Genomic DNA, 23,217 nt, shown 5'->3' with positions numbered 1-23,217 from the left:
CATGACTTGCGAGCAGTCTGTTCTCTAAACCTTTTGATTAAATCCCAAGGATGAAGTGACTTAGATATGTCGTCATATAACTCGTTTGGTCGACGGATTTGTGTATCTGTAGATCTTCTTTATAGCATGTTCGCAGACCAAGCAATACTGCAGTCAGTACCATAAAGAACGATGCCATTTTTCAATCATGCCATTTGAATCCATTCCGCGCTCCAGCGCGTATTCGATTGGTTCCAGCCAATTTACATAGCGCTCCGAATAGCGCTGACTAAAATTGTGCGTCCTGGTTAGTAGCTATTATGCTAGGGCATCTAAGCCGTGTGATCCAATTCGACCATTGGACCATTTATTGAAACAGCTTCCGGCCACCTTGAGAAATGGTCAATCATAGTAAGATAGAAGCGAAATCCTCTTACTTCTGGCATTAAAACAATGTCAAGATGCACATAGTCAAACTGGTTATCCAGCATTTAAACTGTTTCGATCCTATGATATCATTAGCCTTTTTATATAATTGACGGCTTTGCTGCTAGTATGACAAACACCGTGAATGGAAGCAAAAGCCTTCAAGCGTAGTGACTTTGGTACATATGGCCTAAATCCCTCATTGGAATGTGTCGCGATAAACTGATACATTATCAAATTTGAAGAGCTGGAATTTAAGACTAGTGCTGTCTTGATAAATGTTATAAATAATTGTCGTTGCTTTCTGCTATTTTTATTTTTTTTCCAGCATGATAATTGAAGGGGCATTTAAGCGGGACAATAAGGGGAAGATTATAAAAGGAGCTTTTTGTATGTTTTGCTGGCAAACACACGCGCTTCCAGGATATGCTTAAAAAACATATGATTTCATAAATAGCTAATAGCTCTCTATCATAAATTCTGTAGATATTTTTGGGCTTGTCGTTCATTTTCATGTCTCGACAAATTTCGCTGATTTGTACATGAATGGCAGATGCATGACAAATACAATGATTATAATAGTTAACGCTTCCAAGGAATCGGCCGAGTTCGCTCGATCTTCTGGTGATCGCATCCTCGCACACTCCAACAATTCTTTTGAAGTAAGGGTTGACAATGTTTCTCGTCGGGGCTGTGGATATAATCATGTCATTGAAATAGTAATAGACAAAAGAATTTGATGTTCGAGTGCTGTGAATACGGCTGTTTTTTATTTCCTCGTCAGACATTTGATTTTGGATGCAGGTACTTAATAAATCAGAATTCGTGAAAATCGCTTTCCAGGTCTTGATTTGATGTATCACGCTGTGCGTCATAGTCGCCGTGCAGGTTTATGTACACACTGTCGTTACGCCGACGAACTGCTTCAATGGGACACGAAAATCGTTATCGCCGCTTAGCATTTCGTTGCCTGAAAACTGATCAGCAAGCTATAATTGGAGATCAGGTCAGACACAATTATTGGTGATTGTACGTCAGCGATGATGAAAAGCTTTAATGGACTGCCCAGAAACAGAACATGCTTGCTTGTCAAATATTTTGCCATGTGGCTTATAACGGACTGTTGCGCATGTGATACTGCCACTAACCCCATACAACATATAGACTGGACTACTAGAGTAAAGGTAGGGGACCACGAATTTTATACGCGGCTGGTCCAAAGTCGCCTTCGTTTTTGTTGGGGTTGAGACACGCCCGCATGCTCAGACAGCAAGAGTGTACGAAATAAGTATGTCTTGCGCCATGATCTGCCATTCACACACACGCAAGAATGCGTGAATATCAAGTCCACAAAATCGTATATGTACGCATGCCAAGGCTTAGGTACCTCTACCAACGATAACGAGTTAAAATGCAAGAATTCCGCATCGACGTGGCAAACTCTTTCATCATTTAATATTGCTCGTTCCTTCGAAAGGGAAGAAATCCCACCGACTTTTGAGAAAAATTGAATTTGTTGGCATATACATACATATACATATGAATAAGCCTTGAGAGCAAGATAATGCAGTTTCCTGTAGTGCGACCGAAATAAAAAACAGCCATGCCGTTCTATCGCACAAATCATATGGAAAAGAGTAAGCCAAATCAGTTTCCTATAGTGTGAGCGAATAAAAGGCAGCGATGCCGTTCTACCACACAAGTCATATGTATTTCTTACTCTCTTGCTGTCTGTGCATGCGAGCGTGTCTCAAGCCCGAACAGAAACGAAGGCGCTTTGGACCAGCCGCGATATTCGATAACTTTCCCCGTTTCCAAGTAATCGATAAAAATCGATATAGAAATCCTGTTTTTTGAGCAAATTTGCTAAATAATAAAAGCTAGACCTTCCAAACTTTACATGTATCTTCTTCATGTGCAATATAATAGCATATATATACCACCACCTCCCCGATATTACATACATATATATGTATGTTATGTACTTCAGTTTTTTCCGTTACGTCGAAAAGGTCATCTACATATTTCGCCGAAAGTCTTGGCTTTATTTTTAATTTATCAATAATGTTGTACAATAGATCTTCCATTATTATGTCCGCGATTACTGCGAAGCCCGGTGATCCCATTGGCATTTTTTTTATTTGTATATATATTTTGTGTTCGTATTTAAAGTAGCGGTTTTCTTGAATGCAAAATTTGATTATATCCATAAATAATTGTATATAGTTATTGTTGTGTTATACTAATTTTGTAATTTTTGGTTTTATTGTGTCCAATGGCTGTTCCAATGGTGTAGTGGGAAACAAGGATATTACGTCGAACGATTGGTGTCGCTGTGGTGTTTCGTCTTCGCTAATGTGTAATGCTAATGCTTATAATGTAATGAATTATTGGCATAGTCTTTAAACTCCAACGAGGTTTTTATATTATATTCGGAGTCTACTTATACATTTTTAAATATTTTGATAATATGTTTGCACACTCCGTATAATGGGGACCCGATTGAGGAACATATAACCCTCAATGGTGTTCCTTATTAATATATTTTTGGGACTTCCGAAGAAGTACGAAGGAAGTGCTGTCGATTATGATGAGATTGTAAGATACTCTTTTATTCTTCCGAATCTTATATACTAACAGAGCGTCTTATCTTAGGTCTGCTGTCGATGCATTATCGGCAGCAGCGGTCATAAACTATTGTTTACTTAGGGTCTATTACTCACACTTGCAAGATATTATTCTAACATGATATTTCATAGAGTAGGTCACTCTAAGAATCTGAAGCGACCACATGTGTGCTATCTATTTTTATGCTGCTGGTTGCAGTTGTACAATATGAATATTTACCGAGGGTCGAAATGAGACTCGGTGTCAAGAGTTCCTGTGTGAACACAGTGTGACATTTGATGGTGGTTTAGCGTCCTGTGCATACTTTCTTCTTTGCCGTTTGCTTTGTTATACCTTTTTTCATAGATGCTTCAATCCCGTCAAGTGTGTAAGCTCGTTAAGGTGTAACACTCTGTAGTGTGCGATCCAATCATCTGCGGTTATATCTACTATTGGGACTGCAACCGACAAGCTGGAGAATCGGTCAATACACTTCAGACAGTATCTGTAATTGTTGGACAGTGACAAAAGGCCAATTAGATCAAGGTTGATATACTCGAATCGCTTCTCAAGCAGGTTGAACTTTTGAAACGTTGCTTTGTTGTGTCAGTAGACTTTGGACTGCTCGAAGCTGATGCAGCGTGTCTCTACAGACGAAACGTCCGCTTATGAGTTTCACTGTAGTGCGCTTACCTGGGTGCGAAAAGTTATGAATGGAATTGAAGAATTGCTTACGGTTTTTGTGTGTGATATATGGACGGATTCGCTTTGATGAAAGGTCAAAGTACAACAACGCCAATGAGTCGTCAAGCTGGATTTGTTTTAGCTGTAGGGAAGAATTCGCAAAATGCTGTTGCAATTCTCCATCTTCTCATTAGCGTAAACTTAGCTCCTTGAAATCTATTTGATCGCCGTTAAAGATCGCTTCAACTCAGGACAGTGTATCTGCGATGACGATGTTCTTGCTTGCGATTTGTTGGATATCTGTTGTATATTCGCTGATAAGCTGAGCTGTCGAGTTTGCTTTGGTGTCGTTGTGTCTGGGTGTTGCTGAAAAGCAGAGGTAAGCGGCTTATGGTATGTTAGTACTGTGCAGCCGCGCCTTTCGATCATATGTGAAAAGTACTTGTTGGACAAAAAAATTGCAGCAATCCAGCAACTCACGGTCACAAGTACTTTGCTTTTTCTGCGATTCAGAGATACGTCTAGAGAAGCAACCGAGTGGCATGAGGCAACTCACTACGCAGAAGTTGCTCGCGTCAACGTTCAGTACCTCCTTTGATTTCAGCATGAAGTTAGGCGTCGTTGGCAGCCTTCTGCTGTGCGCATATCATTGAGTGTCACTGGGCTTCCAATATACGATACGATAGCTCGAACATTATTTTACACTGTACCCATTGAAAATGGGTAAAGAGAAAGAAAGGCTATCTTCGGCACGCCGAAGATCTAATATCCTTGCAGACCCAACCTTTTCATAATGCTTATAGTGCTTTGCCCGTATCTAAGAAACACAGGGAAAATAGTTAATGCCGAGTTTGGTCAAGATATCTTGAAAAACAAAATGTTTTTTCATACAAAAACTTAATTTTCGACCGATCGTTCCTATGGCAGCTATATGATATAGTGGTCTGATCTTAATAGGATTTTGCATATATATGAGGAGTAAAGTAAAACTAATAAATGCCGAGTTTGGTCAAGATATCTTGAAAAATAAAATTTTTTTCATATAACAACTTAATTTTCGACCGATCGCTTATATGGCAGCTATATGATATAGTGGCCCGATCCAGCTGGTTTCACATATGTGCTGCGGGCAACAGAAACACGGAATTCTGCAAAATTTCATTAAGATAGCTTTAAAACTGAGAGACAAGTTCGCATAGAAACAGACCGATGGACAGACGGACATGGCTCTATCGATTCGGCTGTTGATGCTGATCAAGAATATATATACTTTATGGGGTCGGAGATGTCTCCTTCTATGCGTTACACATTTCACGACAAAATTATAATACCCTCTGCAAGGGTATAAAAAGGCTATAATGTTTATGTGCAAATCTATGTAACAGGCAGAAGGAAGCATCTTTGACCATTGACTCTTGATTAGCATCAACAGTCGAGTCGATCTATCCATGTCTGTCCGTCTGTCCGTCCGTCCATCTATCCATCTACCCGTATGTATGAGCGCAGGCATATCAGAACCCATACGAGCTAGAGAAATTTTAGCGGTAGTACATCCTAGTGCTCACGCAGATCGAGTTTGTTTCCGATATTCGATAACTTTCCCGGTTTCCAAGCTATCGCTAAAATTGATATCGATATCCTGTTTTTGAGCAATTTTGTTAAATAATGAGTGCTAGAGTCACCAAACTTGATATTTTGCTTCTAGAAAAGTATATATATCAAGTATCTTTTATTTTAAAGCCTTCGTCACCTCCCCGCTACCACCCAAAAGCAATAAATCAAGTTAATAACCCAACTTGTATTGCCCACCATTTAAGGCTACAATTTTAATGTAATTGACTTTTTGAAAATACACAAACACTCCCTAACACATTAAGATGACTGTAGACAATTTCATTAAGATTGGTTAAGAAACGAACAAAAGTTATGAGTTTTTTGACTGCGTACGTGTTAGCAGCAGCAAGCGCAAAATCCAAGAATTTCTGTGCACATTCATGTGCGTCTGCTTCGTATTCTATCAACAGCATTGCAAATGCGATTGTATTGTTTTCTGTGCTGCTATTTTAATTCGTTTTTTTTTTCTCAATAATTCTCAATTATTGGTGTGGCTGTTGAGCAGAGGCGTGGGCAAGTGGTGCGGTCCGTCGCGAGTTTAAACCCAACCTAGGAAGATATTTTTTTTGTTTTGGCTGGTGTGGATGTTGAATTGAGTCACAGCAACTAATGCGGTCAGTTGCAAGTTCGAACGCTGCCAAGGAAACTTTTTTTTAAATTTATCCCTATTACTACAAGCGAGCGAGTAGCACGAGCTACATTTGGTGTTGGAATAAGAAGGTTCAGGGTATTCCCTAGTCGGGAGCTCCCGACTAGAATCCTCTTACGTATTTTTATTATATTAAATTAGTCCAAGTGCCCAGTTCACCCAAATTGCTCAATTTATGTATGGGCTTGTTCAATTTGCGCTGATCGGAGTCAGTGTATTACTTAATGAGAGCTGCTTTGATTGCGTGTAGCCTGTTGAGATGTCGTGGATTTCGTCATTTGTCGGCAATGTGCTCCAAGTACTGTGGCCCAGCAAGGCTGTTCACCATGCTTGGCAACTTGTGTGTGTGTGCAATAAGTGTGCACGATTGTGTCAACCAATTTTAGTAATTGATTAGTAGCTGACTGAACTTTTGCACTAATTTAAACGTCGGGTTCACCATTGTGCGACATTACTTGAATATCTCATTAATTATAAAAAAGTGCCACTATTATTCAAGGGATTACACAATTCTACGACGACTACCTCGAGAGATATGCTTAGGCAACCACGGTCTGATACAGTTTCGTACCTGTTAGCGACTTCGCTCTAAGCTTATCGATTTGAGATTAACGATGTCAGTGCTATTGAATAACTATTAATATCGGTCGATGTATTGTACACTGCACTGCAATCAGTATTCTGCTGTCTTACATTTGAGTTGAAATCTGATCTGTGGATTACAAGAGTTGAAGCGGAGGTGATGTGCATTTGCACTGGGATGGAAGATTGTCGGAATAATTATTTTTAACGCTCGCGGAGGATTTTAACTCGAACATTGCCGCCCGAACAGGGGCCCGAGGATATGGTCTAAATCCTGAAAAAGCTCAGCATTAAAGCTAATTGGAATTACGCTAAATTAACCAAGGGAATAAAGAATTGCCAAGTGATCGTCAAAAGATTGGTAGATCGGCCTTAAAGGGTGTATGCAAATTTATCACTTATTGTATTAACAAAACAATGCGGCAGGCATTCATACATGTATACACTAAAATATTCAGAGTTACAGTTATATTGTATGCATACGTGCCCAAATTAAACATACATCGCGACATTGCGGACAACCAGACATAGGTTTGAATTCCTTTTGTCTGCACTTTCGCTGTAACTGCAGCCAGATCTTCGAACAATTGCGTTATTTGATGTTCTTATCAGGGCGCAACAAAAATTGTATTGCGAAACATTATGCTTCACTGACACCTATACAGTGGGAAGCACTGTTAAGCCCAAATGAATCAAATTATTACGAGTTTTGTGTCATCCAAGCCAAAATAGAACAAGAGAGTGATGATGAGTAATTAAGGCTAAAATACTTAGCAAGTCGAGCTGCTAGTACTAATGAAGTATTGAACAGTACACAGGTGTCTCGACAGCCGAATCTTCCGAAATTAGTCAGACGCTTAGATTGATGAATTGTTGAAGCTAATACATTTACGATCCGCTTTAGGTGTCGATTCCTATAGGAACCATTGACTGTTTTGAATCATCGGGTGTTAACTACCATCGCTGCCTACTTTTACTGCAGGACATTTAAGAAAACAAGGCAATTATTTTCCAATCACACATAAATGAGCTATGTAATCTGAAATGTTTCAAGCATGCCGACTTGGAGACTCTGAGAGTAATTAAAGACGGTGTAAACTCCAAGTTAGTTGCCCTTAAATCTCTTGACATCGAGCAAACTTATTGATGAGACACTCGATAAGTGGAAAAGCGAATTGGATGGCAAAAGTTACCTTTGTGGCCATTGCTATCGCAACTCTTTTAAATAGAGGAATGAACTTGACTAATCGAGAAGTTCGGCTAAACATTGGTTCTCGACCCAATGACAAAAACGTATAAAAGAAAGCTAGCTTAGCTGTAGGTAGCACCAACAATAGCAAATCGTGCGACATTTGTTCTAGCGCACATGGATTACAGGCGTTCGCAACGCATCACGACAAGTGAACAGTTCTTAAAATAATACACTATCAACGAAGTCATCTGTAGGTCTAGCGAGCGCTGTGGGTTTGATAAAAGGTAGCGCTGGAATTTACCGTAAATGAAGATGTGTATTAAATTCTGGTAGTCAAATTAATTTTCTTATTTCTTGATTAGTTTCGAGTTTGAACCTAAAAATGCGTGAATCAAGTATGCGACTCAGTGAGATCAGCAATACAACATCTCAGACTATTGGTGAGGTGAATGCCACTTTAAAATCTAGAAAGATATGGTTTGCAGTTACGAAAACTACCTAAAAGATTAACACTTGCGGGTTTGACTCTTCCCAAAGAATTGATATGCTTTTGGGAGTGTCTTTATTCGTCAAGCTGATTGTTACAGGTCAAATCAAACTTGGACAAAAATTGCCTACTGTACAGAAATCGCTATTAGATTGGGTAGACGTCGGCGAGTTCACACCCAGCACTAGCGTGTCCATTCTAGCCAAGGAAAGGAAAGAAAAATGTGGTTTTGGAGATGCGAGGAAATACCTCAGCCAGTAAAGCAATTTACTGAAGAAAAAAAAACAATGCAAAAACAGTTTCGTTTCCAATGTTAGACAATCAAGGTGGCCTTCGAATGTAGCACTTCCATTTTGAAGCTCCAAGAAAGTACTAGGGGGCACATTCCAGATTGCCCTTGCAAAAATTTTGCATTGCAACCCCTCTATAAAGAAACAGTTTTCCGAATATATTGAAGAATACAAAAATTTGGGCCATTTGGAAATAGTAGAGCCCGCTAGGGTAAAGGACATTTTATTCCTTATGCCCCATAATACTGTGCTTAAGCCGAAAAGATAGACGACCAAATTGCGCGTCGTATTTAAAGCTTCTAGCAAGTCTAGGAACGGCGTCTCACCTAACAATACTATGCTTGTTGGGCCGACCATGCAGCCTGATCTTTTTGAGACGTTGAGCAGATTTCGCTTTTATATAATAGGTTCCTCCTACAGCAGATATATCCAAGATGTATTGACAAGTTTTATTAACAGACTCTCATTGCAACTTCCAGTGAATATTGTGGTGTCTGAAAACTGTCACTTATGGAACAAATTCTATCCCATTACTAGCAATGCGATAAGAATGTTTTTTTTTTCTATGTACCAGAAAGATATGGAGATCATTGTCCACTGGCAGTTATAGCGACTAGACGTAGATGGATGATATGTTATATAGTGCAGACACCTTAGCAAGCCTTGTCGAATTGAAACAGCAAATGAGTGAGCTGTTAGAGCTTGGCAAGCTTAAGCTGGCGTAGTAATTGCCATGAAGCCATCAGCAATGTGGTCGACTTAAAGCCTTTATTGCCGAAAACTGAAGATACAGCTTAGACGCCATGAATATATTGGGTAAGTCAAAGCGACCAATTTCAGTTCTAGTGCAGTGTCAAATACTGCTCAAGTGAACAGTGCTATCAGAACTAGCTCAAGTGCTTGATCCCTAGGGATTCATGAGTCCTACACTGATTGTAGGCAAGATAATCGTGCACGATTTCTGGTTGACTGAGGCACGACTGGGAAAAAGAGTTGCGAAATCAGTTTTTGCTGACACGATCGGTGGTTCCCATTACGTTTGAGGACCCATTAGTGGTAAAGCAATTTATACTCGCGTGCGTGATAAAGATGGATTGTTTTTAGTGCGCCTGGTGAATGTCAAGTCAAAGGTCGCTCCAGCCAGATTAGCTTTCTTGCTCCGTTTCTGCAAGAAACACTTTTAATGACGAGACTTATTGCAAAGGTTCTTAATTGTATTCATCTGTACGTTTCGCAGGCACGATATTTTTCAAACTCCACAAATGTACTCAGCTGGTTGTCAACGCATGCAAGCCGATGGACGACTTTCGTAGCCAGCCGGGTGGCTAAAATCATAATATGTGTTGGGCTAATAACCTTTTTTATTAGCACTTAATAGCGAGAAGTTAAAGATGTTATAAAAACTCCACGTTTTCTTATAAGTTCATGCAACGGGCTGATTTATTTCTATGCTTATAGCAAACGTATTGACAATATGCGAAAATGTACAATTTTTAGCGAAGCGATCGATAAGAGATTCGATATAGTGAACATACGAGACAAGAATGCATTGCGGCGTCGCTAGCATTGATGCGATAGCCGCTAAAGACAAAGTGCAAAAGGTAAAAGAGCGCGATAAAAAAAACTACGATGAGCGCAAAGCGATAAGCGCTAGATAGTTAACAGCAAATAATATTGAGCTATTTTATGACATGCGAGAAGCGCCAAAGAAAACAATATCGTGACATTGCCTCGCAGGGCAATATATAACTGAAATGTTATGCTAACATAATACAAGTTTAATTTTAAGCTGCTGAGCCGAACATACTCCCCCCGTTGAACGATTGAGCTTCAACAGGATCATTAAGGGGAAGCAGACGCAGCTTATTAGTTGCTCGCTTTATGATTCCATTTATTGTCTTGAGAACTGCAACGCGTGTGACGTCATCAGATCCTTTGACCAATTCAACCACTCTAGCTAGTGGCCATTTCAAAGGAGGTAAGTTATCGTCTTTGACAAGAACGATGTCATTGAGAGCCACACCTGGCTTGGGAGTCCGCCATTTTGAACGCTGTTTCATAGACTTAAATATTCTTCACGCCAGCGCGACCAAAAGACTTGGTGCATGTGGAACACTCGCTGCCAGCTATCCAGACGATTAAAATTGAGCCGTGTCACATCTCGTTCTGTAAACGTGGCTTGTGGGCCACCAACCAAAAAATGAGCTGGGGTAAGAACATCAAGGTCTTCTGGATCTTCTGAAATAGGAAGCAGTGGTCTAGAATTAATGACTGCCGTAATGTGGCACACAAGGGTACGAAGCTCCTCGAATCCCAGAACAGTTGACCCCACAACCCGATAGAAGTGATGTTTAGCAGTTTTTGCCACCGCCTCCCAAAGGCCACCAAAGTGAGGGGAGCGCGGTGGGATGAAGTGCCAGTCAATTGTGTCCGCCAAACAAAACTGGAGCACAACCTCTTGATGACAGCTACTGAGGAAGAGATTTTTTAGCTCCAACAGCTCGTTTTTGGCGCCGACAAAGTTGGTGGCATTGTCAGACCAAATCTGACGTGGCTTGCCACGAGTGCATATAAAGCACTTTAGAGCATTGAGAAATGCACACGTAGCATGTAGTAGCATTTTATAGGAGCTTTGTTTCGAGTGTCAAGCTTGTAGAAGAATGGTCCGCAAAAGTCTACACCAGTTATATCAAACGCTCGAGTTTCAACAAATCGCTCCTTTGGAAGATTAGCTATTCCGTGCTCCACCAAGCGGGGCTTGTTCCGGAAACATCTGATGCATTTGTTTACAATGCTGGAAACTGTTTTGCGGCCACCAATCGGCCAATATTGCAGACGAATTGCTCCCAACAAGGCTCGTGGTCCAGCATGGAGATTCCGCTCATGATAGTGAGTGACAATGGCGATGGTAACTGGATGTTGTCTAGGCAGTATATTAGGATGACGGGCCTCATAAGGAAGGGTTGACTTTTCGAGGCGCCCACCAACTCGAAGAATACCAAATTCATCCTAAAAGGGCAATAATGATAAGAGTATACTGGAACGAGCGACCACGCCCTTTGATGCCACGTTCTTTATATCATCCCAAAGAGAGCCCTTTTCAACGTTACGTAAAAGTATGAAGGATCCAAAACGGATTATCCAAACGTGCGGAGATCAAAAGTCCGGGGCGCCGAATACGATGGATAAACTTGTACACATAGGCAAATACTCGTTGAATAGCAGAAAAGGAATTCACATATTTGCACCTTTATATGGCATCATCTGCAGGATCTGTGATGAGCAACACTCTTTTGCGTAACTCCAGTATTGGTTTTTCAAGAAGACAAGTCGCAAGCCAGCACCTTTGTGGACCAGTCAAAAATTCAGGACCACATGACCGTAGTTTTGACGGTATAAGCTCTTTAGGAGGGAATATCATGAACATAATGCCACTGAAAGCCCGCTGTGAGTTCCTGGATGGTGGCTATCCGATTTGCAACGAATACGTTGAAGTTCGACGATTCATCTTTGATCCTTGATAGACATATTGATGAATGTGACCAACAATGAATTGTACCGGTAAATAATTTCATTTCAGCTACTTCCTGCATCAATTGGGCTAACAAAAGTGTGCCACAAAGCTCGAGTTTTGGTACCGTAAGAGTTTTAAGTAGAGCCACTCGTGACTTTGAAAAGAATAGGCGTGAACTCGAATGATGTCCCTTCGAAACCACATAAATGCAAGCTCCGTACGCGATAATGCTAGCGTCACAAAAACCGTGAACCTCTTCATCGTACATTGTATTGCAAACCAACCGGGGAAAGGTGGATAATTGGACATTCCTGAAAGTTTGGCAAAGTTCCTGCCAGGCAGTATTTAGAGAAGTTGGAAGACTCTCATCCCAATCTAAGTTTTCCTTCCAAAGAAGCTGCATAAAGATTTTGGCCTTAACGATGACTGGTCCAATTAATCCTAGTGGGTCGTAAAAACGAGCTATGGTGGACAGAACAGATCTCTTGCAAGGTTTAAGTGTCTGATTGGCAGCCGTGAGAGAAAACATTAATTTATCAGTTGAAGGATTCCACGCAAGGCCCAAGGTTTTGGTAATGTCGCTTCCATCGCTAAATTTTAGAAACGAGTTCTTATCCTTGTCAGGAATGCCTTTAAGCACTGCAAAGTTACTCGAGCACCATTTTCTGAGTATGAAGCAACCTTTAGATAGGATGCTCTTTGTTTGATTTAATACGTCGATCGCCCCTTGGACCAAGTCACCGCCGGATATAAGGTCATCTACATAGAAATCGCGTCGAAAAATTTTCGCACCAATTGGAAATGAATGTTGCTCGTCGACTGCCAATTGCTGCATTGCTCGAACTTGCCGAACGTCCAACTGTGTCCAACTTGAAGACGCTTATTTCAGAATCAGTAGAATTTCGCCACAAGATGCATTGTAGGTAGTTATCAGGGACCGTAACTCTGACACAGCGATACATCTTGCCAATGTCTCCAGTAAGTGCAACGGGGAACGTGCGAAATCGCATCAAAGTGTTAAGCAGCTTCGATTGAATGACGGGCCCAGCCATCAACACTTCATTCAGCGAACATCCAGTGCTGGTGATAGCTGAACCATCAAACACGACACGAAGTTTGGTGCTCGTGCTTTGTTCCCTTAGCACGCAATGATGAGGAAGAAAATATTTGCATAAACGTAACGACTCTGGAGGGACAAAAGTCATATGTCCGGGCTCCATATACTCTTGAATGAACGCGCAATACTGGAATTTAAGGTTGGGATGACAATGCAACTTTCTCTCAAGCGATATAAATCTGCGAAATGCCTGTTGATAAGATTCACCTAATTGATCCAGTGTGAGTTTGAGAGGGGGTCGCACGGAATATGCTCCTGTTGGCAACCTTTGGAAATTCTTAACAAAATGCTCCTCGCAGTCAAGCTCTTCCTTTGTTGCTTTAGCAACAGAGTCTGGAAAACTTTCTGCTTCCCAAAATCGTTGAATTAATTCATCGGTTCGGCCATCAGAATCAGTGCGGGCAGGTACCATCTTGCTGGGAACCGCCACCTGCAACTATTCATCCAAAGCAATCCCTGTAGCAGTTTTATTTGGCCGACATACATAAGCTCGTAGAAGAAACCAGCTCCGATTAATAAGTCAACTCGCTGCGGCTTGTAAAAGCAAAGATCAGTGAGGCGAATATTTCCAGGCACATTCCAATTAGTTGTATTAAGGGCGATGCTTGGCTGGCGATCTGCTATAGTGGAAGCTACGATGGCTGTGATGATTGCAGAGTATTTTGACGTATGAGATTGTAGATTGACGGTCTCAGTGCATCCATCAGTAGCGAAAGGGGCGTTTCCCAGGCCAGCAATTGCGGCTGAAGATGGACTTTTCTTCAACTGAAGCTGTTGAGCAAATCGGGATGTAATTAAATGTAGCTGTGACCCACCATCCAATACAGCACGACACTGAACTAGAGTTCCAGACCGATTTTTAGCTAGAACAATAGCAGTGGCCAGGAACTCAACATCGCTGCTGAGGTTGTGGGCAACAAGAGAGGTAGAGGTGCTGGCTGAAGAAGCTGCAGTAGGTATGACAGAATGATGAATCGAATGCAATACGTTTAAATGCAGAAGTGTGTGGTGTTTGGAGCCACATGTGCGACAAGTTCCGGAATTGCATGTTCGTAAAAGATGTCCCCTTTTAAGGCAGTTGAGGCATAAAGATAATCGTTTTGCTTCCTTAAGACGCATGTCTGGAGACAAATTACCAAATCTTGGGCATTGCCATATATTATGCTCTTCACCATTACAAAATACGCAAACAGCAGCCATTGAGTTAGAAGCAACGAGTGATGTCCTACTGGGGTTAGTCTGTTTGTTCTTGCCCACCTGAGAGCTCGGCGTATAGGTTGCCATAGCATAATCCACACTCTCTAGGGTTCTGCAGCGTTGTTCCAAAAATATGGCAATTTGTGCCCATGATGGAATTAAATTTGCAAAGGATACTCCAGCTTCTCTTTCCACTTCGCCTGCGTAGCAGGATCCAGTTTTTCAGTAGCACCTGAACAAGGATGCAACCAGCAATTTGCTCCTTGCTACCCGAACTGGTGAGAGCACGAATATGGGCATTAAACTTATCCGACAATTCACGCAGCATGCCAGCGGAGTCATTCTCTACCTTCTTGAGCCCCAGCAGTTCAACGATGTGTGCCTGAAATACTAATCGACGGTTATCAAATCGTTTTCGTTATAAATTTAATGCTATGGAATAATTAGCCTCTGATATTTCCAATGACCGAATGGTATCCAGCGCAGAGTCCTTCAAGCAGAGCCGCAAATGCTGCATTTTTCAATGTTTGTGAGTTCGGGATGATTTTCGATTAAAGTTGTGAACATTGAAAAGAAATCTGACCATTCTGTTTAACCTCCAGAAAACGTTGGCAATTTGATTGGCGGTAAGGTCGGTAACGCTCTGGATCTAGTCATTGACGCAGTAGCAATAGACTAATTTACAAATGTGGAGCTGGACGGCAATGCTCTACTGCGCTTAGCACTTTCAAACCGCACCGAAGTCTCCAAAGTTACTGAAAGCTCATCAGAAGCCTCGCGTAACTCACTGCCGATTTCGTCAAAGTCTAGTTCTTCCAACTTGTTTTGAGCGTCTTCGAATGCAGATTCCATTTTTTCAATCCGCTTGAGCAGCACCGACAATGCAATTTCATCATTATTGGCAAGGGGCGTTTGGTCCTCATACGAGGACGCCACCTTGCGCTTTTAAAATGACACCTTGTTTGCAGGCTGGGCCAGCGATTCAGCACTAGAACTTTCCATGGCAACCGAAGCAAAGGAAAAAAGGTCAAAGAAAACCGAATTAAAACTGCACACGAAAGTTCGTTGACCTGTACTCTTAAGCGCGCGCAACAGTTAGTCGAATAAAAGCACAAGTATAATGCAGATAGCGAGAGCCAACGCGTCTGTATGTAGAGGTATATATGCTTATGTACACTGACTCCTCTTTACTGCAATTTACCGCATGACACTTGCTCGTACATATGTATGTATATAAGAGCGGTTTTTAATTGCTGCCGAAACTAGTAACAACTAGCTCAATTTTAATTTAAATAATTTTATGCGACACTATAATGTTAAATGAAAGAAATCACGTCGGGGTCACCAAAATGTTGGGCTAACAAGCTTTTTATTAGCACTTAATAGCGAGATGTTAAAGATGTTATAAAAACTCCACGTTTTCTTATAAGTTCATGCAACGGGCTGATTTATTTCTATGCTTATAGCAAACGTATTGACAATATGCGAAAATGTACAATTTTTAGCGAAGCGATCGATAAGAGATTCGATATAGTGAACATACGAGACAAGAATGCATTGCGGCGTCGCTAGCATTGATGCGATAGCCGCTAAAGACAAAGTGCAAAAGGTAAAAGAGCGCGATAAAAAAACTACGATGAGCGCAAAGCGATGAGCGCTAGATAGTTAACAGCAAATAATATTGAGCTATTTAATGACATGCGAGAAGCGCCAAAGAAAACAAAATCGTGACATTGCCTCGCAGGGCAATATGTAATTGAAATGTTATGCTAACATAATACAAGTTTAATTTTTAGCTGCTGAGCCGAACAATATGCAAAATGCTTAAATGCAAAAGTTAAGCAATATACTGGATTGGTTTAAGGTAGAGTCAAAAATAAGCTCGGAAAATATTGTATCCAGATGCTTGCATGCAACGGACTTGAACAATGCAACCTTATGTAGGGAGGGCCCTAATTTTTGAGGCATCTAGTAGATGACTGGGCTACCGCTCAATGGTGCTGCAACGACGAAGCAATACCTAAACAGGGGAAGAGTACGTTTTCACTTGCAGTCAGTTGCCTTGAGACGAGGGAGACTTACAATGTTATCGGGGAAGGTAAGCTTACAAACGACTGTTTGAAACAGTGCTACGTTTAGCTACGTTTATAGGTGGCGTAGAGCTGGATAGCGGCAAATCAGTCTGACCTAACTGCAGACGAAATGACTAAGTATATAGTTTACAATTTGAAAAATTTAAAACTTCGTCTGGATTATATTAGATTAAGAGATAAAATCATTATTAAGTCTACAAAAATGCAATGCTTGAACCCCTTTATTCCCTTATAAAGATCATATATTTGTATCATCATTAATTATTCTAATTAATTACACTCATCGAAACAACTTACATGCCGGATCTCAATAGCAATACGCCTTCTTGCGGCAGTAAAATTGAATAATCAATGGCCGAAAATTGGCTGGCAATGCGGTAGAAAGTTGCATTATCTTACAGATCACTGTGTAGCGTGGTATGTTACGAGTCCGAGTCCTATCAAGGAAACCATTTTATTTATTTTTTGTTTATTTTTATAACTGCCAAAGCAAACGAGGGGAGGGTTCAGGGTAACGGCAAATAATTCCAAATACATTTTTATTGATTCTTTGAAAATATAGCACAACGATTTTTAAATTACATTAAGTCAGCTTTTATTCAGTCCAAAATGTTTTTGCTCTATAAGCTTTGAGTACGCAAGGGTACCGTTTCGTGATGTTTAATGTATCCTACTTTTCTTATGTTCACCTAAATTTTTAATTAATAGGGTCATTGCATTTAGTAATAAAAGGACAAAGCCGGCTATTGGATCGTAAAGTTTTTTTTCAAAACACTTACGGCGAGACTACGAGGCTGCAAAAACAAATTGGAAACGCAACACCCAGCTGTCAATAGATACTTCTGCTGTTACCCAAAATTCAAAATTCATTATTGGTTAGGCTAAAGATACCAACGCACAAAGTTCATGTTCACAAATACATACGTACAATCGAAGCATATTGCGCCTGCAATCTAAAGCTCAGCCCAGCAGCTTCAAAATATTTTTTAAAAGAAACAGCAACAACAACAATATTAAATCAATCATTTCTATCTTCTTTTGTTTTAGGTTGCAGCTTATGATCTTAGCTTCTGCAGTCTTCTAACTTATTGTTCTTGATTCTTAGCACTGCTTTGTCTTCTTTTGCCCATCTCGCTTTCAACTTGAAAGGAGCCCGGCAGATTTTTATAATTTTTAATTGTTTGATCAGCAAAGCAACCTTTCTCAAAATAAAGCATTTTAACTTTTGATCAGTGCTGTAACCAAAGACCATTAAACCTTTTATATAAACATTTTTATTCAATGCCAAAGACATATACGAGAAAGAAGGGCTATCTTCGGCACACAGAAGACTAAAAACCCTTGCAATTCCAACCTTTTCATGATACTCATAATGTTTCTCTGGTATCTAAGAAACACATGGAAAATAGGTAATGCCGAGTATGGTAACGATATCTTGGGAAACAAAAATTTTTTCGTACAAGAGCCCCATTTTCGACCGATCGTTCCTATGGCAGCTATATATACTGGTATTTTTATACCCTGAACCCATTAAAAATGGGTATAAGGATATATTGTATTTGTGCGAAAGCCAAATGTATGTAACAGGCAGAAGGAAGCATCTCCGACCCTATAAAGTAAATATATTCTTGATCAGCATCAATAGCCGAGTCGATCTAGCCATGTCCGTCTGTCTGTCCGTCCGACCGTCCGTCCGTCCGTCCGTACGTATGAAAGCAAGGATCTGAGAACCTATAAGAGCTAGAGACTTGAAATTATGAATTAGATGTAGATGCTCCTAGTTCCCGCGCAGATCGAGTTTGTTTCCGATAATCGATAACTTTCTCCGTTTCCAAGCAATCGATAAAAATCTATATCGATATCCAGTTTTTTGGGCAATTTTGGTAAATAATAAGAGGTTCTAGTCGGGAGCTCCCGACTAGGGGATACCCTGAACCCTCTTATAAATAATAAATTAATAAAAAAAAAGTTCCCTTGGCAGGGCTCGAACTCGCGACAGACCGCACAACTTGCTATGCCTCTACTCAGCAGCCACACCAACAATTAAGTACTTATTAGAAAATAACGAACTAAAATAAGTAGCATTACAGATAAAAGTCGCAGTTACCATGCTGTTAGAATGCGAAGCAGACGCGCATGAATGTGTGTGTACATGAATACAGAAATTCTTAAAGCTGCTGCCCCATTCAATTGCGGAGTTGCAAATAACTTTGGTTTTTCTTAACCGATCTTTATGAAATTTTCTACAGTATATCTTATTGTACCATAGAATATTTGTGTATTCTGAAAAAATCAATTGCATTTAAATCGTGGTTTAAATTGGTTGGCAATAAAAGTTGGGTTATTAACTTGATTTATAGCTCTGGGGTGGTACCGGGGAGGTGGGGAAAGGTATGAAATGAAAGATACTTGAAAAATTCTATAATATTCTAGAAGCAACATATCATGTTTGGTGGCTTCAGCTCTTATTACTTACCCAATTTGCTAAAAAAAAAAAATGATTTCGATATCGATTTTTATCGATTGCTTGGAAACGGAGTACGTTATCGAAAATAAACTCGATCTGCGCGGGAACTAGGAGCATCTACATCTAATTCATAATTTCAAGTCTCTAGCTCTTATAGGTTCTCAGAATCTTGCGTTCATACATACGGACGGACGGACGGACAGACAGACCGACGGTGCTAGATCGACCCGGCTATTGATGCTGATCAAGAATATATTTACTTTATGAGGTCGGAGATGCTTCCTTCTGCCTGTTACATACATTTGGCTTTCGCACAACTACAATATACCCTTGTACCCATTTTTAATGGGTTCAGGGTATAAAAAATTATTTACAATATTTAAAACTAAAAACGTTTGCTAAGAAAGTAGAAAAATAATTTTTGTTCTAATATGAAAACAATTTCTTGACATACTGTATATATGTATGCGTCTGGGCGAAGCACTTAGTTCCTTGCACTTATTTTCCTATATTCTCGAGAGTTCCCGGCGATCAAGACAGAAGACGAAAACAAAACTTATATAACAGGCAGAATATAGCATTTCCGACCCTATAAAGTAAATATATTCTTGATCAGCATCAATAGCTGAGTCGATCTAGCACCGTCGGTCTGTTTGTCCATATGTTTGAACGCAAGGATCTTAGCACCTATAATAGCTAGAGACTTGAAATTTGGAACGTAGGTGCTCCTAATGCACCGTAGGTTCGAAGAAAGACAGATTTAAATGCGTTTAAGGAAGTCGCTATAAAAAATTAATTTTCGATTGAGATTTTTAGTGACGGTTATTGTAAATAAAACATTTTTTGGCTGAGTCCACGTTAGGAAACAATCATTAACACACTTGCGCTTTAATTTTGGTGCGTCCACTATCTATGAAAAGTTTCAATATGATTTTAAAGATATGGAATATTCTACAAATTAGTTACGTCTTCCATTGCTTGGAAATAATTACCGTATGATTTACAGAGCTGCCATTTACAAAGCACTAACGACGTTATCAAACCCGAGTATTCAGCGCTTACTCGTTAAGTTTATGTAAACTTTTTTCATTAACTAACGAAGCTTTCCCGAAATTTACGATATTACATGAATGAGCCTAGTAATTTATTTTAAATGCTGTAATTTAATTTGAGCTTTATGCTGGTTATGAAGTTATTATAATAAGAAACCGAATTACGTTTTGTTACTTTCTGACATTGACACTGTGATCTTTTTTATAAGATGTGCAAGCAACTTGCATTTGTCATGTACTGATATTGAGACACTTACCTGCAGTTGCCTGCTACTTAGCTGCTTTGAGAAGCGATGTCGGTGCAAAAGTGAATGCCCACTTGTAGATGTCTTAGCGGTAATGTTATGAAAATGAAATTAACTTTTATCAACTATGTATGGTGCACTGTAATCCGCGGAACTCACTGCCAAGGCAAAACAAGATTATTAAAAACTGAGCTATACCTGTGGTGCGATGTGCCCAGGTGAGTCTTGAATGAAAATCAAATGTCATTGTCTTTACCTGTTACTGCTGAATTTTGCTGTTGCATTCTTGCTTATCATACTTTGCGCCGACCGATTATGTGTATGTATAGTAAAAGTATCAAGTAGATCTTTTGGAGCGTGGACTGCTCAAGCACGACCTTTCCAAAAAAAAAAAACAGTTTTTCATTCGAAAGCGCAGAATTTTTACATGATTAAATTGCAAATAACTTTGTCAAAACTACATGCGACCTCTTAAAGTATATATATTCTTGATCACTATTAACAGCAGAGTCGAAATAGCCTTGTCCGACAGTCTGTCTAAGCCTAAAATGTAATATTGCTGCTTTTATAATAATCGTTCGAAAATTAACTTCACATATGAAAAAAAAAGTTCATTCAAAAGAAAAATCTTTTCAGTGACCTGACCAGACCCTATTAAAAATGGGTAAATGGGTATTTGTGCAGAATGTAAATGTATGTAACAGGCAGAAGGCATCACCTTCCTAAAGTTCCTAAAGTTATTGACATCTGGGGCTGGAGGGTGGATCGTCTTGCTAGACATCGTATAAGCTGCTACATGAGAGTAGACTAGCAGTGAAATATGAGCTGACGAGAGATCTGTGCACTCAGATTACATAGATAACATAGATGTCATTAACGACTTCACCTGATCAGAACCCGATATAAACTTATTAACCACAACCGCTTAAGTTAATGCTCAGACTAGACTTAAAAAATGTATTTCACCTGGTAGGATCAAACATTGCGCACCCATTAACCGATAAAACTAACTGCCTTCTAATCATTCCCAATCGCCATAGCAAGATCTGAATTTTCATAGAAAAAAATGAACATAGCATAAAGAATTCGGAAAGAATATATACAGAAAATCCTTGGACTTTGCGGAGCTTGGCAACATTTCCAAACGTATCCATATATTCCATATTCCAAAGAATATCCATATATTTGCAAAAAGTCAATTTTATTAATTTTACTAATATAGAATCCCTTATCGAGGAGATATAATCAGTGGCTAGCCCAAATATTGTGAACGCTATTTACTGCGACACTTTCCTGGTCACAGATTGAGTGGTAAAGAGTTTTCCCACTACGAGATTTTGGAACTGTAAGAAAATTGTTGCGGACGTTTTCGATGGCAGCGAGAGAAGGGAAATCATAATAGCGGAATACAACTGCGCTCTTAGCACCGATCAGGAAAATGCAAAACAGGTTACTACTTTCCGAAGACAACCAAAATCGCTTAAGAGGTAGCCCTAAAGTGAAAAATTTGATCACGGGCAAAAAGCGTCGGGCATCCGAAAAAGCAGGAAATTGGGCACACTCCATTCCCTTCCCTTCGCCTATCGGTTTTTTCTTTTTTTATACCCTGAGCCCATTAAAAATGGGTATAAGAATATAGTGTATTTGTGCAAAAACCAAATGTATGTAACAGGCAGAAGGAAGCATCTCCGACCCCATAAAGTATATATATTCGTGATCAGCATCAATAGCCGAGTCGATCTAGCCATGTCCGTCTGTCTGTCCGTCCGTCCATCCGTATGTATGAGCCAAAGGATCTCAGAACCTATAAGAGCTAGAGACTTGAAATTTTAGATGTAGATGCTCCTAGCTCCCGCGCAGATCGAGTTTGTTTCCGGTAATCGATAGCTTACTCCGTTTCCAAGCAATCGATAAAAATCGATATCGACATCCTGTTTTTTTTAGCAAATTGGGTAAATAATAAGAGGTAGAGCCACCAAACATGATATGTTGCTTCTAGATTATTAATAGATTATTATTAATAGGTTGCTAGATTATTAATAGCATGGTAATTGCATCTTTTTTTTGTAATGTTATTTAAGTTCCTTTTTTATCATGAGTACTTAAATGTTGGTGTGGCTGTTGAGTAGAGGCATAGCAAGTGGTGCGGTCTGTCGCGAGTTCGAGCCCTGCCAAGGTAACTTTTCTTTATTAATTTATTTGGTGTTGGAATAAGAGGGTTCAGGGTATCCCCTAGTCGGTATCCCCTAGCCTCTTACTTGTTTTGTTTTATTTTTGGTATCGCCTATCGGGGAAATGTTACATTGACGTTTTCCCGACCGACAAGAATTTTTGCTTAACGCCGTTGACCAATTCTCTAATTTCGCAGTAACGCGGCCAATAGCATAAGGTACTATCACCAACCAAGCAACATATAGATAAGACATGCCCTTTTGGAATAGCGGCAGCCACGCTCTGCAGCAAAAAAGTGTTCCTTAAGCTTAGCTTGAATGTTGTTTTGTCTTGCCCGCTAATAAATAATTGTGTTAGACTCATTTGTTTTATTGATGCGTATAACATAACATGTTACATACCTCAATAATAATTAAATAATTCATACATTCATATATTCCCAAATAGAATAGAGTTCGTCAGTATTCAACTCATAGACGACGGACTTTTCTGTCTATATGGTAGCTCAATAAAGCTCGGAAGAAAGAAAGGAGGCACATCCTTGCATCGCTGTTGTGTCAATTAAATAAGTTACGTGCAATAGCTGCATGCAGCCCATTAGCATTAGTTTTTGCCCTTCTGCCTCGAATGATTTCATATTGGAAGTGCTATAATTGTACTTTGGCTTTAAGCACATATGTCTACATTGCAATAATGTTAATAATGTTTGTTGTAAGAGTGGTGAACATGATACATGCAAAGAGGTAATACGTATGCAAAATCCCTTCACACCAACGACAACATGACATTTATTCAGTTATTAAGTAACTCTATGCCAATCAAAAAAAATGTACTTTTTAGAGCATTGACT

The 23,217-nt window shown here is 39.8% G+C and overlaps 1 protein-coding gene across 5 annotated transcripts in view; it reads right to left on the bottom strand.

The window, feature by feature from the left end:
* The window catches only part of LOC115765151 (zwei Ig domain protein zig-8), a 188,084-nt gene that overhangs the window by 152,389 nt on the left and 12,478 nt on the right, over positions 1-23,217 (bottom strand). For 3 of the 5 annotated variants that reach the window (XM_030708556.1, XM_030708559.1, XM_030708561.1), the window contains exons 2-3: positions 20,452-20,572; positions 20,208-20,353 (exon numbers count right to left, since the gene is read on the bottom strand). The exons of 1 other annotated variant lie outside the window; for it this stretch is intronic. The gene's annotated coding sequence lies outside the window, so the exon portion shown is untranslated. The remainder of the gene's footprint in view (positions 1-20,207; positions 20,354-20,451; positions 20,573-23,217) is intronic. One more of the 5 variants, XM_030708557.1, reaches the window with a different exon arrangement.

Source organism: Drosophila novamexicana, unplaced genomic scaffold (genome assembly GCF_003285875.2).
Source record: "Drosophila novamexicana strain 15010-1031.04,08,12 unplaced genomic scaffold, DnovRS2.1 tig00000932-arrow-arrow-pilon, whole genome shotgun sequence".
Lineage (NCBI taxonomy): Eukaryota > Metazoa > Arthropoda > Insecta > Diptera > Drosophilidae > Drosophila > Drosophila novamexicana.
This window is presented reverse-complemented; position numbering and strand designations above follow the sequence as displayed.